The sequence below is a fragment of the Canis aureus genome, chromosome 29 (genome assembly GCF_053574225.1).
Source record: "Canis aureus isolate CA01 chromosome 29, VMU_Caureus_v.1.0, whole genome shotgun sequence".
Taxonomy (NCBI): Eukaryota; Metazoa; Chordata; class Mammalia; order Carnivora; family Canidae; genus Canis; species Canis aureus.
The window spans coordinates 4,762,075-4,773,874 of record NC_135639.1 but is presented as its reverse complement, the minus strand read 5'-3'; positions in this window follow the sequence as shown (position 1 = coordinate 4,773,874).

Below are 11,800 nucleotides of genomic sequence, written 5' to 3'. Positions count from 1 at the left end.
AGAGACAAACGTCAGCTATGTCTTGGAGTTAAAGGACCAGGGCTTATTGATGAATCGAGTTGGGGAGAAGAGAATAACTTTCAGATTTTAAGCATGAACAACTAGGTGGTTTATTTACAATGAGAGAGAGAGAGAAAGAGGACAGAGTGGGAAGAAAGCCAAAGTTCAGTCTTGAACACATTAAATTAAGATGTCCCAGAGATATTCTTGTAAACATGCCAAATAGATAGTTTGAAATATGAGCCTGTAACTCAGAAGGGAGCTTGGGCTTTTGATGCACTTCTGAGGCCGTCAGTATGTGACTCCAGCTATGGGAATGTGCACAGTCCCCTGGGGAGAAGCTACAGATGGAATAAAGAAAGAGCGGGACCCAGCCAGAGGCACACTCCCATCTGAGGACATGCAGAAATGTGGAGCCACCAAAGGTGACAGAGAAATGGAGAGAGAGGGAACTCTGGACACGATGGTATCTTCGAAACCAAGACAAAACTGCAATTTCCAGTAAAGGACACTTTGTTCCTCTCTAAGGACTGGAAAGGATGGCACCAGGACACCCAGAGCAAGGGGTGGCTGGGTAGGGGATGAGAGTGTGCAGGAGGGCCAGAGGATGAGGCTGGAAGGCCTGGTGAGCCCAGGGTGAAGGAACTTATTGACCGTGATAAGGATTTTTCATGTGACCCTCTAGCCAATGAGGAGCCAGCAATCTTAAAACATGGAAGTGAGCAGCTCACACCAGTGATTTTGGAAGATCGCCTTGGCAGGCATGGAGCAGGTAGGTACATCAAGGAGGGCTGAGGGTAGCAGCAACCCAACAGTTAGGAGGGTGCTCTCACCGTCCAGATGGAAGGTGATGGGCATGGGAAGTGCGACGGTGTCAAGGAAGACAATGAGGCCAAGAGTCAGCATAACCTGGGTTCAGCAGGGCTTGGGGTGGGGTCCCAAGGACGCAAACACAACTGACATTGAAATGGGGTACACTGTTGAAGCTGTAACCCCTAGAACTTGATTTTAGAGGATCAAACATCAGCTCGAACACCAGAAAGTAATTTCGAAGTCAGCCAGATTCTTTGCTTATACTTTCCGTTCCTGGGAATGGCGCTCCAGTGCATGGGGACGTGTCTCTAACGCCTCCTTCCTTCTATCTGCTTGGCTCCCATGCTCCGGGCCCCGGCATCTCTCCCCTTGCACCTGTCTCTACAGCCACTCCGTGTGCCTGTCCCACCTCTTTCCTACACTGCAGCGCAATGCAAACTGCCTCACAGCCCTGGTTGGCCATGCAGAACGTTCCTCAGGGAAAGGAAAGAAAGTGGTTGCTCCAACCAGAATCTAGGAGTGAGACACGCTGTCCCAGCAAGTGAGCAACAGAGCGCCACTGCTCACATGTCCTCTGGGTAGAGCAGAGGAGGCTCCCGGGGACAGCTGGTCCCGCCACATCGGGCACAGGGGCCCACGGAGAAGACAGCCACTCTTAGCATTTTCTCATTGTTCACCTGCGGCCAACGAAACGGCTGCAGGAGAATCGCATCCGCAGGAAAAAGCCCAACAGGATGCCTGAGAAGGTGTTTTGCATCTTTCTGCGGAAGCTGCTCCGTTTCAAGCTGCCGATGCTTGGCAGAGAGGGAGTTGGTGCAGGAGCCACGCGGTCCCCAGGCTTTCCGGACAGGGGAGCCCATAGGGAGCAGCACCGCCAGGCCCGCATCACGCCGGGGAGCCCAACTATGGGCTCATCCCACGGGGAGCTGTGCACCTACCCCTCGGGAAGATCCTTGGAAGCTGGTCCTTGTGAGCAGAGACGTGTTACCAGGAGAAGAAAGTAATACAGCACTTCTGTGAAATCACAAATTAGCACGCCAGTGTGGAAATAAGATTTTAGAATATCGAGCTGCTACAATGAAGGAAAGAGCAGAAAGTCTGCGTTGTAATCACTTGCCAAATTGGAATGAAGCCTTCGTCTTCGCGGGAATCAAAAAGGCCCACGCGCCGTATCAGTGGAAAAACTTCCTGCTGCCAGCCGTCGGGGCCTGTGATAACGAAGCCTTATGAAGTATGTGTGCGTGTTTGTGTGTGCGCGTGTGACCAGATTTCCACTTTATTACAGAAATAGGAAGTCAGAGAGGTCTCGGGTCCTTGTTGGTGATTGCTGGTGTGTTTGAATAAACTGCAATTTTGTTGATTTAGTTAACTCTGAAAAGTGCATCGCATTTTTAAAGAACTCTCAGATCATCAACACATGCCACACTTTCAGAGCTGTAATGAGGCATGATTACAATGGGATGAGAGTGTGATTTTTAATATAACCTTAAACGGATGTGTTCAAGAGCGTGCCATCCCTCCTCAAAATCATCACTTTGTGAGTCTGCTCATGTTTTCCAGCTTCTGTGATTGCTCAAACAATTGTTTGATCTGGTGTTTGGAGCCATATTATTTGAAACTCCAGAAAATCATTCTTGTGGCTTCCCAGCCATGCTTCATTTTTTGACCCTAATAGTAGGGCTTGGTTTGATCTCCTACTGAATTTGCAGCCCTGGTTCTGAGTGACTTTTCCCCCCCCTCTTTTTGAAAGTCATTACCATCGAAGGCGAGATGGTTGAGAACAGCAAGGAAATGCAAAGGAGCGGTTTGTCTTATCCTCCCAAACTTGGAATTAAGGTTTGGGTTTTTTTCTAAACAATTGTCTTTGGGTTGAAAACCAAAAAAACCATGAAAACATGCCTGCAGACCTCAATCTATCATGAAGGATTATTAGGAATGAAAGGACGGATGAAATTGACAAGCAGTCAGTGTCTGTCACGTGTCCTTTGTTATGGGTCCAGGTAGGTATTGGGACCCGCCATCGGATAAGCAGTGGCCATTGATCTTCTGGAGTTCTTAGACTGATGAGAAGATAGATAGACCCATTTATGGATAAGCATTGTGGGACATGCATGTGGGCTGTCTGGGGTGGTGGTGGTGGGCATGGGCTGGGGTGTGAGTGCTGGCAACCCTCCCATGGAGCCAAATCCAGCCAGGCAGTTCATCCAAGAGTCCCAACAAGGCCAGTGGTGGGGGCCTGCCTTATGTGCGGGGCTCCCAGAAATGTTTTAATTTCTTTTAAAATCAGAAGGATGTGGGATCCCTGGGTGGCGCAGTGGTTTGACGCCTGCCTTTGGCCCAGGGCGCGATCCTGGAGACCCGGGATCAAATCCCACATCGGGTTCCCGGTGCATGGAGCCTGCTTCTCCCTCTGCCTATGTCTCTGCCTCTCTCTCTCTCTGTGACTATCATTAATAAAAAAAAAAAATTAAAAAAAAAAAGAAGGATGTAACCCAGCCTGGAATGTATTCATCTATAGACACATGCAGTTGTAAAATAGAACTTTTTTTTTGGTAAAATATGACTTCTAATATTTCTTTAGAAGGAGGAAGGGATCCATGAAGGCAAAAGTGCCTCTAGCCCAAGAAACGCATAACGTGGGCCCGCTTCAGACCGATTCTCTGAAGTGATGTCTCGGTGTTGCCCAAATGGGGCCAAGGCAGCCAGGCTTGCGGCCTCGTGCAAGGACAGTTCCTGCTTGGTGACCGTCTGGAGTCTGTCCACTCCTGGCACTTGACCCTTTGCTCCTGGGGTGCTGGCCATCGAAAGCTCCTGGTACAGAATCAGCAAAGTGGGGCAGGAGAGCTGCTGAGCAGAGAACTGACTCGTTGTTTGCAACCGAAAGAGAGAGAAGCCCCCAGAAGTCAGGTGGGGATCAGGGAAGACGGCAGGAGAAAGGGGGGTGCTGTGGTCACCAGGGAGCTTAGCCAATGAGAACCAGAACTGAGCTCCAGAAGGCAGCCACTTTGATTTTTCTTTCCTGAAAAACTGGGTTTAGGGATGTGGGAGAGGGGACCAAGTGCACCGGTTCTCCCCGCCGCCTTCCGACGCGTTGTCCCAAATCACTAGCGCCGACAAGATGTGGTCAGGCCATCCAGGGCCAAGGGGAGATGCTTGCAAGGCAGGAGTCTTCCATTTGGGGTGAAGGGGGCGGGGTGTGAAGCACTCTCTCCCCTGAGTGTCTAATATCCTGGAACAAGAGTCTATACACGCGCGGAAATCCGGCCAGGGGCTCAGACCCAGACAAGGCTCCGCACACGGGCCAGCTGCTTTCTCTGGGAGGGACCTTCGGCGGAGGATGACAGGCTCCCGCTGACACTACTGTCCTCCGGCGGCTCTCCCCTGCCAGTCACTTCTTAATAAAGCCTGTCACCCGGAGATGGCGGGATGCTGAGCTCCTGCTGCCTCTCTTCTCTGCACCTGGCCTTCTTCCCATCATCGATGTCGGACTCGGCCCCAACAGCTCTCTCCCCAGAACCATAGGCCTAGAGTTGGCGAGGCGGCTGATTCTGGTTTCTAGGCCCTCACCACCGTCTGTTCCCCATTGTCCGAGTTGGGCTGCTCACCCCCTTCCAGGGAGTGGGGAAGACGTCAGCTTCATGCTCCTCCTCTCTGATGTTCGCTAATTCCTGAGCTCCTAAGAGAACCCAGCTATTTGCTAGCAGCAGTTCTTTCTTTCTTTCTTTCTTTCTTTCTTTCTTTCTTTCTTTCTTTCTTTCTTTTTTTAAAGATTTTATTTATTTATTCATGAGAAACACACACACACATAGAGAAAGAGACAGTCAGAGAGACAGGCAGAGGGAGAAGCAGGCTCCATGCAGGGAGCCCGACGTGGGACTCGATCCTGGGTCTCCAGGATCATGCCCTGGGCCGAAGGCAGGTGCTAAACCGCTGAGCCACCCCGGGCTGCCCACAGCAGTTCTTTAGAATGAGAAGATGAGCCGTGCAGGGAGGCGAGCTGGGGGTGACATCGCGGGCCCTCTGTGTGGTCCAGGCGGGGCTGCTCTGCGCAGGTGCATCTGTGCCATCCATCCCACAGGGCCTGGGGCTCAGAAGGGCCTGTCTGGGCTGTGCTGCTCTCCTGCTGCTGCCTAGAAACTCTTACTACTTTTTGAACAAGGAGCCCCGTATTTTCACTTAGCCCTGGGCTCTGCGAATATGTAGGGGGCCCTGGGTCTTGGGCAAGATGCTGAGAACAACAGCAAACCCCATGGAGCAGCGCCAGGCCCTGTTCTGACCTCTGCGTGCATCAACACATCTCACCCAGAGTCTAAGAGGTAGTTCCTGGGCTTTATTGTTAGTTCCATCTTACGGATGAGGAAACAGAGGCACAGAGAGGTTAGGCCCCTTGTCTAAGGTCACAGAGCTAGGGTGTGGGAGGACGGGGATCCCTCCAGACTGTCTGTTCTCGTGGCCCTACATCTTGGAGCTGCCCTGGCAGGAACTTGGCCTCCCCTGAGTCTGTGCCTCTGGGCCCAGACATTCCTGGGGTTCTTGTGGTAGCAGCACTCTGCTTCACCTCCGGGGAAGGGTCCTGCCGCCTTTCCAGATGGTTCTGGTGCACCAGTTCCTTCCCTGAACCCAACGGAGTGGGGTCTTCTGACCCAGCCAGGTCAATCCAACTTTCTCCTCTGAGAGTTTTCCCCCAGAGCAGCAGCAGCAAGCGGCCTCCCACGTCCCAGTGTGGACCATGAGATCCTGCGAGCTAGACACTGGTCTGTCTGGTTCCCGCCCCAGGCACACTGGCTCAGCTCCTCCTCGAATTCCATGCTCCTCCCCATGATTCCATGGCTCTGAATCAGCCTGAGCCCCTGCCTGTGTCTCATGACCACAAGACCCTAACGGTGCAGGGTCGCAGGTGCTCCTCGGCGGCACGGAGACGATGCCTGCCCCCTGGTTGTGGTGACAGCGACGCTTGCTTCCTGCGGGGCGCAGGCCTGACACACAGTAGGTACTCAGAGGAAGGTGGTAGTAGCCATTCGAGCTGAAAGTTAAGGAGTCTGTTCTTCACGTTCTGGAAACTTGGCGTCTTCACGGTGTTACTGGGAATTCGTTCTTGCGGCTGCAAGGAGAAATTGCATGTTTACCATACGCTCAGCTGAGGATCCAAAGGAGCTCTTTATTCTAAAGTGAAATGAGCTTTCATCTTTGACAGGCGTCTTTTTGGTAATGCTGACATCTTTCTCAAGCCGCAACTTCCTTCAGAATCTCTGCGAGCAGCTCGTGAATGTGATCCAGGTTGGCAGAGGCAGCCCTTCAGCTTCTCCAGCGGCTGCCAGGAAGAGGTGCTGCAGCCCGGGCCTCGCATGTCACATCCCAAACACCGCTCGATTGTCCCATTTCCCGCCTGCAAGCCCCCCGCCCTCCTCCCAGAGCGTCATGTATGAATGTAAAGGAAATGAACGGTCTGCCATGGGCATGTGTTGATGCTCTGGGCTGAATCGGGCAAGTCTTTAACAGGTTTTCATTGAAAAGAAGTAAAATGATTCCCAAAGAAGTAGCATTCACAAGTCCTCATGAAGCTTCCAAAACCAGATCATTTGTGGTGTTCAAATCCGGGGTTGAAGTTGATGGCTGGAAGGCCTTCCCAAGCTCCCACTGCCCGGTGAGGGCCAGCCGGGGACCCAGGGAACCCAGCAGGACCCACCTGGCCTGCCTCTGGTGCTCAGTGTCCTAGTTAGAAATCCCTCAAATGTAGTCCTTCCTTTCTTACCCCTGCCTGTTCTTTTTTTTTTTTTAATATTTTATTTATTTATTCATGAGAGACACAGAGAGAGGCAGAGACACAGGCAGAGGGAGAAGCAGGCTCCATGCAGGAAGCCCGACGTGGGACTTGATCCCAGATCTCCAGGATCAGGCCCTGGGCCAAAGGCAGGTGCTCAACCAATGAGCCACCCAGGCATCCCAACCCTGCCTGTTCTTGAGGATTCACCCAGAAACCTGTGTTTCAAAGAAGACAGAACAGGCAGATACTAAAAGGACTTCAGGGCAGATGACTCTTCCGGGCAGCCCAGCAGACAAGAAGGGACAAGCAGCACCAAGAAGCCAGCAGCATGTCCCCAAAGCGTAAGGGAGGTCCTGCAAGGCGGGGTGGAGGGCGAGTGGTCGGGGCGAGGCGGGAGCAGGGCCCTCCACAGCCTCGGCCCATCCGCTTCCCTGCAGGCCAGTGGGATCCTCCGGGCTTGAACCTTGTCTTCGTCTTCAGCAAAATCCCCGCATGGCAGTTTTGTCTCCACTTTCTTGAGCAAGCAGAGCTCAGCTGTCGGCCCTTCCCTTGACCGAGTGCGGCGGTGCCCGGGGCGGGAGCAGGTGCCTGGGAGCTGGGGCAGCTGCAGCGGCAGGTGCAGGGCGGCTGGGAGTCCCGCAGGGGTGGGGGCCGTAGGGGGACAGCGCAGGCCTGGTCCTCTCCCTCCTTACTCAAGGCTACCGTCGGCCCAGACTGCACTGCGGGGACTCGGCTCAGGGTCTGCGGGGAAGTCGGCAGAGCTCAGCCGGGGCTGTGGAAGGGGCGGCCGGGCATGGCGATGGGCGGCGGGGCGGGCAGCAGACCCTCAGGTCCACGCTCAGCAATTCTTTTTTTTTTTTTTTTAAAGATTTTATTTACTTATTCATGAGAGACAGAGACAGAGAGAGAGAGAGAGGCAGAGACACAGGCAGAGGGAGAAGCAGGCTCCATGCAGGGAGCCCGACGTGGGACTTGATCCCGGGACCCCAGGATCACATCCTGGGCCCAAGGCAGGTGCTGAACCGCTGAGCCACCCAGGGGTCCCCCACGCTCAGCAATTCTAAACCAGATCCTCGGTGGCCATCTGGAGCTTTCTTTCAATCTTCCGATCTTCGAGGACCTTCTTGATCAAGCGGAAGCTCCAGGACGTGTCCTTGCCAACAGCAGAGAGCCTGGACACCTCCTCACACCTTCTTTGTGCATCAATCTCGCGGGCCGGCCCCGGGGGCAAGCTTAGAAGAACGTAGGCAGAGCAAGCCCGTGTCAGGGCCCCTGGCCGTGCCCATCGGGTCTTCCCGAGCCCTGGGGGCTGCAAGGTCCCGGTAGAAGGCAGCCCCCCGTCCTTCTAACCAAGCCCTGCTGGTGTTTGTTTCGAGAATGTCGAATAGGAGGGAACAAAACTGTCACCCTTCCTTCGTGCTGTTTCCCCTTGGAAAGGGGAGCACCTGTGCCCACTCAGGACACGGTGTCCTTTGGCAGTGCCTTGCGATTCAGAAGGTGGAGGTGAGAGCAGATCTTTTGTGCTCCCCCAGGAAAAGGAGGCCGGGGCAAGATGTGCACAGTGAAAACTGGGCGTAGACGGGTCGGTCGCAAGGCCTCTGGTAAACTGAGTGAAAACCAGAAGCAGAGGAGCCCGACCTCTCGGCTTAGTCTCTGGAAGGACTTCGTTGGGGGTGGCCGTGGGGGCCCAGAACGTGCCACTGGGTGTTCCAAGCCAGAAGGAGAGCTGGAGGTCACTCTTCGGGGACTCCATGAGCCATCGGAGGGAGAGGGAGAGATCCAGAAGCTCGGACCCCGCAGTGGAAGCCCCGGAGGGCCGGGGGCCTGGTGCCGCGTGGTCAGGGCCCTCCGGCCAGGAGAGGAGGCTCTCAGATGCGTGCAGGCCGCCCCTTCCCCACGAGGCACCGACCGTCAACAGTGGCCCCTTCTCTACCAGCTGCCACCTCACCCAGATGCCGGTGCGCCAGGGCAGGAGGCAGCAGAAGCCCCAGACGCGGGGTCCTCGCCCCAACTCCCAGCCCACCTGGCGATGGCTCTCTAACCAGAGGAGCTCTCGTGGAGCAGCTGAGTTACGTTCAAATAGCAAGTGTAACACATTTCCACACCCTCCCCCTGCCCTAGGAGCCCAGGTCGGGTCAGGATCCTGCAGGGAAAGAAGCCGCCAGCTGGAGAGGATAGGAGGCTGTCGCCCACTCGCCTCTCTCTGTGGCTGGCTGCCCCCTCCGCTCATAAAAAGGAGCTTTCCTAGATCTACAGAGTTGCTCTAAGGATGAAATGCTGCACTTTTGGAAAAGTCCAAGTGCAGATCACAGCGACAGATGCCCAGCCTGCAGAAGGGAGGTGCAGGGAATGAAGACGAGCGGCCCCCCTTCCTTCCGTGTCAGTCTCCTCCCGGCGCCCCCGGAGCCAGGCCTTGCTCCTGGCCTCAGCTGAGCGGTCATGGGCTCAGACTCTGCTGTCCCGGCTTCATTAGATTTTCTGATGAAGTGGCTCCTTGCCTGAACCTTCCTGTTCTCACTTCCTTCCTCCCACACATCCACACTCCTCAGGTATTAAATTTTCCCTCTGGCCAGCATCTGACCCGGATTACAGATGTTTCTCAACTAAACAGCTGACAAGACACCGAGCAATGACACATGGGGCCGGTGAGATGCTTTCCGTGAGCTCAGAAACTTTCGTTAGTTCAGCACAGAATTGTGGAGTCTGATACTAATTGTGTGGCTAGAATATTAGCCAGATGCCTTTGAAGTGTTCACAGGCAACCGTATTTAAATAATTAGCCTAAACAGGCGAGGTGACAGCACAACAGCCAGGGCATGGGGTGCTGTAAACCGCCCACCCCAAACCCAGACTACATGTAGTGTGGATTTCCTGTTTCTAATTAGGCTAATACAACTATTTGCAGAAAATTGAAGCATCCTTAATATTCACTGACAGCTTCAGAATTCTTAGTAAAATAATTCTTTGAAATGGTAAAAAAAAAAAAAAAAAAAAAAATCTACGAAACAAGAAACGTTTCGGCGAGGCAGAAATTTATCTTTTCCCTGTTTAGACATCTGAAGTTCAAAAGCCTCCCTCTTTTAAGAGATGGTGATATGAAATTAGTTTAGCTGGGGGATCAGGATCGTTTTGTAAGCCACGGTGGAAGCTTCCAGTAGATAAACTTTCAAGGGCCTTGTATTTATTTGCCCATGAATACAACCCTAATAAAAGACTGTAAAGTTTAAATGGGTACATAGTTGGAAAATGACTATAGTGCTCATAAAAACTGGATGGTAGGATCCAACGGTGAGACATCTGAACCTCGAGCGGGAAAAGATGCAGGGAGAGGTCAAGATTAAAGAACATATTCAGCAGGTTGGTCCGAGAGATAAGGTTTATGGGAATGACCCTGGGAATAACCGGGGGCTGGAGGGTTGCCTACAGGGAAAAGCCTGCTCTCTGCAAATCTAACAGGTTCTCTGGGCTCTGAGGATTTTTTTTTTCCCCTTTAAGCCTTAACTGAGGAGCCCAGGCAAAGTCCCCTGGCCCAGTCCCACGATGGGGGCTGGTGGGACCTCTGTGGCTGCTGGGCAAAGGCTACACTTTTTCCTCGCATCTGCTTTCCTCCTGATGATACTCGGAGAGTCGGTCTGGGAAGTGACCTCTACCAGGTGCAGGAGGGGAGCAGGGAAAAGAGGCAAGGCTGGGTCCCTGAGCTGGCTCATTATAATGAGGATGGCGCAGAGGGTGGCAATGAGGTGGTGCATGTGGATGTTTAGCACGACGCCTGGTACCTACTGTTCTCTTTCCTGGAGATCACCTGAGCCTGGTCCCCTCTGGGGGCAGGTGGGAAAGAGAGACTCAGAAGGAAGAGACAGCCATCTCTTACCCCGGCTGTTCTTCCCTCAGCTTCCAGGCTTTCCTCTCCACCTGGCTTCCCCAGGGTTGCCACAGCCACCAGACAAGGGGCCCCCAGTTTCCTTTCCGTTTCCTTTCCGACCTTCCTCCTGTCCTTCCCCCTCTGCCTCCTCCTCCTTTCTGCTCTTCTGAATCATGCTCTCTTCCTCTTCATCATGCCCAGTGCTACAGTTAATCAATCAACGTCTCCTGGCTCCACTGGGCCATGACACTCTGCACTGTGATGTCTGGTCAGCCGTGGCAGGGCCATCCTCCTGGGCACCCTCGATCACCTCTCAAGACTCTTGGATAGCCATTGCTAATTCCCAGAGGCAGGAACCCAGGCACTCTGGGTGTCCTTGGTCAACCCCCTGTGTCCTTCTTTTCCCCTGCAAAGGTGACGGGGGAACCGGGTCGGTCACAGGTTGATGCACACTGATCCCACCCAATCCTGCAAGCTTTGCCCGCTGGCAGGCAGTGCCATCAATTTTGCGTCTACCTGCCACCCCTCCCCCCAGGCTGGGAGGGAGTGTGGGGATGGGTGACTGGTGATACATCGGACAGGAAAAGCAGGAAGAAGACAACCCCTGGCACACACATACTTTATGTTTCCCCCACAGCCCACCCTGGAATTGATGAGGACAGGATGTGGCCTGGGGAAGAGCTCATAAAGTATTTGGTGAATAAACAGATTTTTTCTGGAATAAAACTGAACAGGCTATTTTCCTTATAAAGCAAGACTTTGCCATAGTCCCCTCTTACTCTTGTTTTTTTGTTTTGTTTTGTTTTGTTTTTTAAGTAGGCTCCACACTCTACATGAAGCTTGAACTCAAGGCCTGGGGATCAAGAGTCAGATGCTCTACTGACTGAGCCAGCCAGGCGCCTCTTTTGCAATCACCCTTTTGAAGTCCTTTTGGACTTCAGTGGCTCATTTTCTTTATTTCTTCATTCATTCATTTGTTCATGCATTCAACAAATAATTATTGAGTCCTTACTATTCTCTGTGTGGATAGCGAAGAAGTGAAGAAGATAGTAAACTCCTCGTTCCTGGTGGGTTTGGGGCAGAGTCCAAAAAGCAAACAAAGAAACAAAGGCATCAGATGGCCATGGTGATGTAGTGGAGGCTTCCCTGGGGCTTTGTGGGAAGTGACATTTAGACCAAGTCTTTTTTTTTTTAATTTTTAATTTATTTATGATAGTCACACACAGAGAGAGAGGCAGAGACACAGGCAGAGGGAGAAGCAAGCCCCATGCACCGGGAGCCCGATGTGGGATTCGATCCCGGGACTCCAGGATCGCGCCCTGGGCCAAAGGCAGGCGCCAAACCGCTGCGCCACCCAGGGA